An 11,435-nucleotide genomic window follows, 5' to 3' on the forward strand; every position below is an offset into this window, starting at 1 on the left:
TTGACTGTGGAATATTTAGTAGTGAGGAAATTTCACGAATGGACTTATTGCACTGGTGGCAACCTATCACGGTACCACGCTTGAATTCACTGAGCTGCTGAGAGCGACCCACACCTGTGACCATGAAAGTGATTGGAACACCTGAGTTCAATGATTTGGAGGGGTGTCCTAATACTTTTGGCAATATAGTGTATTATTATAAAAAGTATTACACAACTATACTCTCGCAATCCATATCAATTGTACTTTGTAACCATAAATGTCATTTCCACCACAGAGGGCAGTGTGGTGGAAATGACTGTGGTGGAAATGACATTTCTGTAGTTTTTTGTGAAAAAATGGAAGATAGCTTCACTGATTCGCTTTGAATTAATACTTAGCATTTCATGTATGCAAAATACTCTTATTTAACTTAAAATTTTTAGCTTTTTAAAAACACCCTTGAAGGTACAGCATGTTTGGAAATGACGTAGAATAAATATATTAACTGATCTAGCAATATTTACCTTGATTTTTCTTCATTTTTTGTTGATGAAAATTTAAAATTTCCTCCATGTCCAACATGTGCTCTAATGTCACTGAACATTTCCACAGAAACCACCTAAACAATCTTTCACACAAACTTTTTAAAGGGACATTACAGCATTGTGGTGGAAATGACACCAATACTGTGCGACAGCTATATTTTGTATAAAAAGTAATATTGATAGTAGTCTCACATTAAATACTGTAATGTATTTTAATTATTTTACTAGTGCTTAATTCAGGTACATTAATAGTTACCAGATAAGTCATATTTTTAAACTGTATTTTCATTGTTGAAGTTTAAAAGTCTGGGTGTGCGACAAGGAGAAAACAGTGATTTTGGCACCTATAAGGAGGTTGAAAAATATGATAAATGACAATAGAAAGGTAGTAAAAAGTTTTTAAGGTGGTTTTATTGTTAGTTTGATAAAGAAAGAGGAATTTGTCCAAAATTATTTGTATTTTTAAAAATATGCCCAAAGGACATAAAAGTGCCCATAGTCTAAGAATCACCCGTTAATGTTGTCACTTGTTGTCATGAGTCATCACAACAGCGCGAAAATTTAAAGGGTCTGCTCTACTCCGCTTTCATCGGCAATGTTTTTATTAATGCTTACCGCTTTCATCTGTGTTTTAATGTCGATTCAATCAACAGCTCGGCGTCGGTCAGCTGCTCGCAGATCACGCTTTCTTCAACAGCTTGTTAAATATGTCAAAGTATAATCACCTAACGTATTTAAAACAGGGCTCTCAAGTGTCACGCATTGAGCGTGACAGTCACTCATTTCGGTCTTTTGTCACGCACTCCCGCCACACATTGTATTTCTCACGCAGAAAAACTAATTATTTAATATGCCGCAGCGCCCAAAATGTATCTGGCCGCGCCGCTCTCTCTATGGCAGTGTTTCTCAACCAGGGGTCCATGGACCCCTAGTGGTCCTTGACGTAATGCCAGGGGGTCCTTATAAAATATCTGAATATTAATTTTTGTATATTTTGACATGTTCCCATAAAAGAGGAAGATAATATATGTATAATGTACCTGACAATATGACTAGGACAAGTCAACAAATGTAGTAGAAGTAAATTATACTTGATTGCATTTGGTTGTCACAAAGACATTAATGATACAAATGCGCCATTTTTATTCTGGGGTCCTTGAGGATGGTTCCAAATATGATGGGGGTCCATTACTCAAAAAAGGTTGAGATTCACTGCTCTATGGAACCGGGCAGGAATCAAGCGTGTCTCGAACCTGCCACTTATCAGCCAATCAAAAAAAAAAAGAAAGAGGCTACACAATAGCCAATCAGAAAATAGCACTATTGTATCTGGGTAAGATTTAACGCAACAACCAATGAAAAAAAAGCAAAATATAAACTTTTAAAACTATGACACGACAACTTGACTGCTGTTAGATAATCAGATAATCAGCTTCAGTTTTTCATGAGTGTGAACTTAGACAACAGTTTTACAGCCTGTTCATTGACACCTGCTCAGAACAAGTAGTCTAGGCCTAGTTATATTTTGCTATCACACAAGGACTGACATTTTGTTACATTAAACATCTCTCTCTCCAAATAGTTTTAATAATTTTATTAGCACTAAATAAATTAAATTACCGTCTGATAATTGTGCTCCTTTATATGGCAAAAGTGGGAGTCATAGAGCAAAATAAGTAGACTAGCACCAATTAAGTTTTTGTGCACTATATTCAAAGTCATCTGAAGCCATTCCATAGCTTTTTTTTTTTCTTCCAAGAATTAGGCTAGAATACTTTTTGCTGCTGAATTATATACTCACCTAGTTTATATTTTTATTCATTTTTTATTTTTATCTATAATGAAGTGGTGTGCATTCTGGATTGGTTAACAAATCAAAGAGTGACCATTAGTTCCACAAATACAGTCACAGGCTCCTACAAATAAATTAATTCAACAAAGGTAACCTCTTTTGCTACATATTTTTAATGGTTTAAATGTGTACTCTACATGTTTGACCACTTACGAACTCTCATTTAGCCTACTATATGTTGTGTACATGACTAATGTGCCCAACCATCAGCAATAAATAAATTACTTTTAGAGCACAAAATTGTTTACAAGAGAACAAATTTCTTCATTGATCTAGTCACTTAATTTTGCTCTTAGAATGCACTAGATTCATGCATTTAAATTTAAAATGTACAAAATTTAGGGGGTAGTGGAGATGTCACTCTTGCCTCTCTCCAAAACTTGAGAGCCCTGTATTTAGCTAGGAAATTTTACCTCAGAATAAAAATAAATCTGTGAATTTCACGACAGAGGCTGATTTGAAGCAACGAAATTAAGTAATTTATTGTTAAAAATGACTGCATATAAAAATACATGAGAAACAAAAGACATGAAATAAATAAACAAACTTGAATACATTATATATAAATAAATAATGTGTAGATGTGTAGAGAGGGAGAGAGAAATACACAACATAGCCTAAATATTATATATATATATATATATATATATATATATATATATATATATATATATATATATATATATATAATGATAATGTTTACATATTCTAAAAAAAAAAACTAAACTGTGAGCTCTACAAGCTGCCGCCTGAATGTTGCTGTCCGTTAATTTTTCTTATCTCATTAAACTGCTTAATAACAAACGTCTCCGTTAAATAAAACAGTTTTAACAAGCGGTTTTAATGTTATCTCGACCTGTTCGTTAGCTTGATGTGCTTTCAGTAATAATGATTAAACATCCTGCTGAAAAAAAACAATAGAAACCATTACAAACCATCAGCCATTAACCATTAAAACCATTACAAAATGGTTTCCATTACGTAGTGTGTTTTGGGCACATTCCATTAGGATTTATTGGTTTGTATTGGTTTCCATTACAGATTTGTATTGGTCTTTATTTGCAAATATTTAATGGTTCCCATTGTAGTTTTCGTATTGGTTCTAATGGTTCCATTACAAATTTGTATTGGTCTTTATTTGCACATAATGGTTCTTCCCATTGCAGTTTTTGTATTGGTTCTAATGGTTCCATTACAGATTTGTATTGGTTTTTATTTGCAAATATTTAATGGTTCCCATTGCAGTTTTTGTATTGGTTCTAATGGTTCCATTATAAATTTGTATTGGTTTTTATTTGCAAATATTTAATTGTTCCCATTGCAGTTTTTGTATTGGTTCTAATGGTTCCATTATAAATTTGCATTGGTCTTTATTTGCACATATTTAATGGTTTCCATTGCAGTTTTTGTATTGGTTCTAATGGTTCCATTACAGATTTGTATTGGTCTTTATTTGCACATATTTAATGGTTTCCATTGCAGTTTTTGTATTGGTTCTGTTTTGTATGTTTAACTGGTAGCTGTTAATTAGGCCATTGATTAATTAAATAATTTAAATTATTACTACAATTATACACTGGTTTTCTCCTTGTGGCTTAACCCCTCAAGAATATATAATTTTAATTTATATAAACTGCACACCAACTTTCAATAGCTAACTGTTCAGGTTGTGTTTTGCAAAGAATTAAGAACATGAAACTGAAATCAAAATTATACTTGGATCAAGACCATCTTTTTTACTAAACCCAGCTGGAAATAAACATCTGACAAAAATTATTAACATGATATTTTTTATTATTTAATGTGTAATAGAAATACAAGAACTATGAACTGTGTTTGTGGCTTCACTGTATCCACTGTGGCTGGCTTAGACCTGCAAAAAGAAGGAGAATTCATTAGGACAATGTACCTCTTAAACCACATTACCAGTACATGAGATTATCCATACATTATATATTTATATGGGACTCTCAAAGAAGTTGCAAGAACATAGTTGTTGACACAACTTCATTATTTCATCCAACATATTTGGGTGTACTTTGAGCAGATTCAAGATTTTGAATTTTATCCATTAGTCATGTCAGGTTCATAGCATGACAGTCATCTGTTATTTAACCTTCTCCAGTTGTAGGTTAGTGATGCGCGGGTTGTCTCATAACCCGCGAACCCCGCGGGTCGGGTTGGGGCGGGATAAGAAATTGTCACTTTATTTGCGGGGCGGGTCATTAAAAAACAAAATTAAAAACAAATCCATATGTGTTGCGTGCAATTCCCTATAGCCTATATTAAATGTTTGGGAATATCTATTTTCATATTTTTTTTAGGTTCTTTGATACGGTTACAATATGAAGGCTGTAGCAACGTAACCATTTTGGAAATGAAGCGTAAATGTGAACATCAAAGATTTCTTATGCTGCTGCGCCCTCTATAGGACCAGCGACTAGTCGACGTCAAGCTTAAAGTCCCTGTAAAGCCCTATTAAAGTCTGTGTTCTGAGTATGTCACACCACAGTAAAATGTGTTATTAACCACCCAGCCAAATTTGAATGATTAAAAAAACGCCAAGTAAATTAAATAAATTATCAAAATCTTGAAAAAATTAGCAGTATTCTCTGCTCTCAAACGCTGGGGGCGTGTCCGCTGTCGGCGCTGAAACCACACCCACTCGCGAGAGCTGCCGCCTCAACTTATTTGTCTAATCAGTCAAACTCACTGATGCATATAAACAAAAGAATCACGTTAGAGGGTTGCAAAATTTAGTAGAGTTACTGTGGACCACCTACTAATTAAGCACACAAGGCAACATACACTCATTGGTGGGCATGCACTGCCGACTGTTGTCGAGTCAACAGGTGACGGCGCCATGAGACGGGAGGATGAAGGCCGAGGCGGGAGATAGTCTGTTCAGCCCCATTCACCAATAACAGCAGATTGTCAGTGAATCCCAGTTGTCTGATGAAAGTTTGTAAAACTCTCCCGTGTAAAATTATCACAGCAGAGACTAATTGAATCCACCCCTTCTTCATATCAAATTTAAATAAGGAGAACAAGCTTCTTTTGTATATTATCGCAACCAGGTAATATGCATTTGTGTGATGAAGGCATTACTAGCTAGCAAAATGTAGGCTGTATAACTAACAGTATTGACACTCGAGATTAAGCGGGCAAGCTGCTGTAGCGTTAGGGGTGGTGCCATGCTCGATTACTCTAGTGCGTCAGACAGTTATATAGTGTTAGGGGTGGGGCCATGCTTGATTACTCTAGTGCGTCAGACAGTTATATAGTGTTAGGGGTGGTGCCATGCTCGATTACTCTAGTGTGTCAGACAGTTATATAGTGTTAGGGGTGGGGCCATGCTCGGTTACTCTAGTGCGTCAGACAGTTATATAGTGTTAGGGGTGGGGCCATGCTCGGTTACTCTAGTGCGTCAGACAGTTATATAGTGTTAGGGGTGGGGCCATGCTCGGTTACTCTAGTGCGTCAGACAGTTATATAGTGTTAGGGGTGGGGCCATGCTCGGTTACTCTAGTGCGTCAGACAGTTATATAGTGTTAGGGGTGGGGCCATGCTCGGTTACTCTAGTGCGTCAGACAGTTATATAGTGTTAGGGGTGGGGCCATGCTCGAGGGCTCCAGTGCGTCATCGAGCCCCCAGTTTAGCTCCGCCTTTTGTGAAAAGGTTCCTGATAATTTACTCACCCCCATGTCATCCAAGATGTTCATGTCTTTCTTTCTTCAGGCGAAAAGAAATTAAGGTTTTTGATGAAAACATTCCAGGATTATTCTCCTTATAGTGGACTTCAATGGAGCCCAAATGGTTGAAGGTCAAAATTACAGTTTCAGTGCAGCTTCAAAGCGTTCTACAGGATCCCAGATGAGAAATAAGGGTCTTATCTAGAGAAACCATAGCTCATTTTCTAAATAAAATTAAAAATTATATATGTTTTAACCATAAATGCTCATCTTGAACTAGCTCTCTTCTTCTCTATTTGAATTCTGGCAGTGTAGACACTGCTAAGTGTATTACTGCCCTCCGCAGGCCAAAGTTTGAACTAACTGTTATATACTATTGAACTAACATATTGTATATAAAAATTAGTTCAAAGCTTTGACCTGTGGAGGGCAGTAATACACTTAGCAATGTCTACACTGCCGGAATTCAAATAGAGAAGAAGAAGAGAGCTACAGTGGGTTCCAAACGGGATATATCGCCCTCCGAAGGGCACTTCGGAGTGAAAACAATCATGGCCGCCATATCGAAGGGTCGTTCCAAACTGAAGTGCTCAAAACTGACCACTTCAAAGGGCCCCTTCGGAATGAAGGATTTCGAAGGGTACAACTGATGGACACTTCGGGCCCCCATGATCCTTTGCACAGGAAAGTTGTTTGACGTCACAGAATGGGTAGAGGAGGTTAGGAGTTCGATTTTACCTATAAATGTATGTATAGTATTTTTCTGTACTATTGTAATATTTATATGAGTTAGATTTAGTAAATTATTATGGTCAAAACGACAGTGTACTTCAACAAAAATACTTTACAGCTCCCTTTATTAGTCCATTCAAATGTTTCAAATACATAGACACAATATACAATATGGTGTAATAAACCTAAATAAATAAAATAACGTTAAACAAAGGGCGCCGCTTGCACAATCTACTCCTCCTTGATTGTCTCGTTAAGATGGCGCAGAAGTGCGTTCCAAAAAAAGAGGTTTTTTTAACCCCTACACCCTTCATCCCTTCGAAGCTCTCACTCCGAAGGGGAAACCATCTGAAAGGAATTAGGGCATAGGGATGAGCCCTTCCGAATGGAACGCAGGGCTACTTCAAGATGAGCATTTATGGTTAAAATGTATAAACATTTTTTTTTTTTTTTAGAAAATGAGTGATGGTTTCTCTAGATAAGACCATTATTTCTTGTATGGGATCGTGTAGAATTATTTGAAGCTGCAATGAAACTAATTTTGACCTTCAACTGTTTGGTGTCCATTGAAGTCTACTATATGGAAAAAAATCCTGGAATGTTTTCATCAAAAACCTTAATTTCTTTTCGACTGAAGAATGAAAGACATGGACATCTTGGATGACATGGGGGTGAGTAAATTATCAGGAGTTAAAAGTGGACTAATTCTTTAAGTGAAAACTCTTTCCTAAGAATTTAAGGTTCTCTAATATAAAAGTTCTCTATTTAGGAGAACTTTTAGTTGTAAGATAAAACATTTCGTGAATACGGCCCCAGGTATATTGGACCAGGTTTGGTGTTAAAGTCTGCAGGACAGTGGTTCTCGAGGGCCAGAGCTTAGATCACCTACAATATGTTATGAACATGACTTTCAGAGAACCAGATTGACTGCTAGATTGATCACTTACAACAGTGGTGTCCAGTCCTGGTCATGGAGGACCAACGTCCTGCAGTATGTAGCTCCAACTTTCTCACACACCTGCCTGTAGTTTCTGGTGATCCTGAAGACCTTCATCAACTGGTTCAGGTCTGCTTAATGGCTGGAGCCACAGTTAATTCTGCAAACAGGACTAGATGGCAATAAATACTGAAAAGAGAGAGGACAAACAAAATTTAATGGTATAAAGCCAGTTTAAAAATTGTATTCATGAATATGTATAATAACATCTGAGAATGTACACCACTGTACTGAAAAATACAGTATTTGCCATTTAAGTGAGGATCATCTCATTTTTAAAAAATGACACCTGAAATATTAACAGATAACATAAGCAAAATCTTCATGAAAATACAGTTATATGATGCAAAGAGAGTTTTTGTAAATGTGCATGACAAATCTACAATGCAAAAACTGAGAATGTTTGACTGAGTCAAACAGTACTTACAGAGCAGAACCAATGAACTGATTACACACAAGGAAGAGGGAGAAAAAGAAACAAAAATTAATATATCAGTCAAATATTGCTCTGTATGGATGAACGTGCTGATTAAATGTACACATTCAAGAAAAACTATTATATTAATATTTTAGTGATTTATTTCATGGCCTAAATGTTTTACTTCAGTTATATCTTTTCATAATTAATTAAATATTACAGATGGTTGATTTAATTTGACAGTTATCTTTTCGGGTGAATATAGGCCAATGAGTCCTCTCTCTCTCTCTTTCACTCTCTGTCCCCGCGCGTGTACGCGCCAGCTTGTAAAATCTGTTATTTTTAGGTCACGATAACATGATAGTAATATGACCGTAGCTTATGTAACGAGATTTAATAAGGGTGTGCAGCTTAGTTATTGTATTTACGTCGCTGTTTAAAACTTTAATACAAAGACACAACTCAGCCCGGCCATCATGGCTAGCTCAGTCGAGTCATCGCGTAAAAACAGCAACGGAAAAACAATAATAAATAAAATTAACACCGAAATGGATGTAAAACAATTCAAGGTAATGAATTAATGCGGTTTTTAAAGTATATTACCTCAGATTACCAGAAAATGAATTGTCCGAGCGGCTAGTCGACCGATATAACCGTTATAATTTAAACGCAGCAAGCTAAATAATATAACTTACTCATCAGATAAACCACTAAAGCGGGTGTAATTTAATTCCAATTAATTAATTCATTACCATTTCGACCTGTTGCACTAATTTTAATAGAAAACTCAGAAATTACTATAGAAATATAAAAAGCTTACCTGTTTGCGGTACCAGTCGATTCCGGAATGACAGTTCATGGATGCTGTTCCAGCAGTCTCATTGGTTAGAATTAATCACGTGATGTCATATTATTAATAATTTATATTTATTTATTTATTTATTGCCATTTCAGAAAAATAATATATTAATATTGTGTGTGTGCATTTTATATATATATACACACACTACCGTTCAAAAGTTTGGGGTCAGTAAGATTTTTTAATGTTTTTAAAAGAAGCCTCTTCTGCTCACCAAGGCTGCATTTATTTGATTAAAACAATAAAATAAAAAATACAGTAATATTGTGAAATATTATGACAATTTAAAATGACTGTTTTCTATTTTAATATATTTGAAACTAATTTATTCTTGTGATCAAAGCTGAATTTTCAGCATCATTGCTCCAGTCTTCAGTGTCACATGATCCTTCAGAAATCAGTCTAATATGATGATTTGATGCTCAAGAAACATTCATTATTATTATCAATGTTGAAAACAGTTGTGTACAATTTTTTTTTAAATTCTTCGATGAATAGAAAGTTCAAAAGAACAGCCTTTATTTAAAATAGAATATTTTCTAACATTATAATTGTCTTTACTGTAACTTTTGATCAGTTTAACTCATCCTTGATGAATAAAAGTACTGATTAATTTTATTTCTATCCCCTAAAAATAAAATTAAAATTCTTACTAACCCCAAACTTTTGAACGGTAGTGTTTAATGTTACAAAAGATTTAGATTTCAGACAAATGCTGTTCTTTTGAACTTTCTATTCATAGCATCATGAAATAAAAATGTAAATAACTATTTTCAACATTGATAATAATCATAAATGTTTCTTGAGCATCACATCATCATATTAGAATGATTTCTGAAGGATCATGTGACACTGAAGACCGGAGTAATGATGCTGAAAATTCAGCTTTGATCACAGAATAAATTACACTTTACTGTATAATGACATAGAAAACAGCTGTTTTAAATTGGAATAATATTTCACAATATTACTGTTTTTGTTTGTATTTTTAATCAAATATATGCAGGCTTGGTGAGCAGAAGATACTTCTTTTAAAACATTAAAAAATCTTACTGACCCCACACTTTTGAATGGTATATATATACACACACACACACACACACACAGTTGTCTCAGTCTGACTTTATTGGTCTGGGAGCAGCTACAAACAGGTAAAGACAGTACTTGTCTTACTATCTTGTTGACTGTGTGCAGTTTTAGTTATGGGATGGGCAATTGAATGTAATGACATTGGTGACATTTTACTAGATTGTTAAAAATAGTTTGATTAACCCTGTGCCTTGAGCATTTAATCATAAAACAATGATTTAACTTGTACTGTGCTGTGAACATGGGGGGTTGCCCACAGTAAACCTGCTATGGGCCCCTGAGCTAAGGGCCCCACATGGGCTAACCAACTGGGGGCCTGTGTGGGTTTTCATGGGGCCCCAAAGAGTTTGCTCTTGCCCACACAGCCCCTCAGAAAACCCACACTTAGTGGGAAAAGGATGAAATCAAATTAAACTTGAGTTCTATGTTGATAAATTAAAATTGATTTCTGGATATCGTTATGTTATTTTTGTACACACACAAACAAACACGTTGTGCTTTCATGTTTTATGGGGACTTTCCATATACATAATGGTTTTTATACTGTAAAAATTTTATATTCTATCCCCCTACACTAACCCTACCCCTAAACCTACCCATCACAGAAAACATTCTGCATTTGGGAAAATGGGACAAATATGACCTATGAATATGATCTAATATGACCTACATGACTTATATGAATGAACAATTTTGTGTGAATTCTATTAAACAATACATATATTTAACAGTATAATTTCTACATATTACATAAGGATAAGCTTAATACCATTAAACAATTTAAACAATTTAGTTTGTGTGTCATATTTAATCTATTTTGTTGTGTTGCAATAATTGTAAAAATAAATAAATCTGCATCTAACCTAAAAATTGTGTATGTGTACATCATTAAATCAAACTAAAGAAACCACTCAATTTATTGGAGTTCTAATGGTTCATACTGGTGTCCAGATACCAACGTGTAATATATAGTTTGCCAAAGATGTTCTATTGGTCCTTAATGGTATCCAATAGGCAAAATATGCTACCAATAGAAGAAGGCAAATTACCAATAGAAACCCACTTGGACCATTATATTTTCCATTAAAACCAATACAGGCAAATAAGCAAAACTTGCCACCAATAGAAAAAAGCAAATTACCCATACAGACCCACTAGGACCATTACAGTTTCCATTAAAACCAATACAGTTCCCTTTAAAACCATTAAAACCATTACAATTTCTGTAATGGTTTCTATTGTTTTTTTCAGCAGGGTTTTTACAGCCGA

General features: G+C 34.9%; 1 long non-coding RNA gene across 1 annotated transcript; it reads right to left on the reverse strand.

Annotated features, from left to right (window-relative positions):
• Positions 1-4,155: 4,155 nt before the first annotated feature.
• On the reverse strand, positions 4,156-9,114 carry LOC125278143. The gene is made up of 4 exons (XR_007187058.1): positions 9,039-9,114; positions 8,228-8,244; positions 7,751-7,929; positions 4,156-4,252 (listed from the first exon to the last, which is right to left on the reverse strand). It is a non-coding gene; the product is annotated as an uncharacterized LOC125278143 (long non-coding RNA).
• Between the last annotated feature and the right edge of the window lie 2,321 nt (positions 9,115-11,435).

This window comes from Megalobrama amblycephala, linkage group LG11 (genome assembly GCF_018812025.1).
Source record: "Megalobrama amblycephala isolate DHTTF-2021 linkage group LG11, ASM1881202v1, whole genome shotgun sequence".
Classification (NCBI taxonomy): Eukaryota; Metazoa; Chordata; class Actinopteri; order Cypriniformes; family Xenocyprididae; genus Megalobrama; species Megalobrama amblycephala.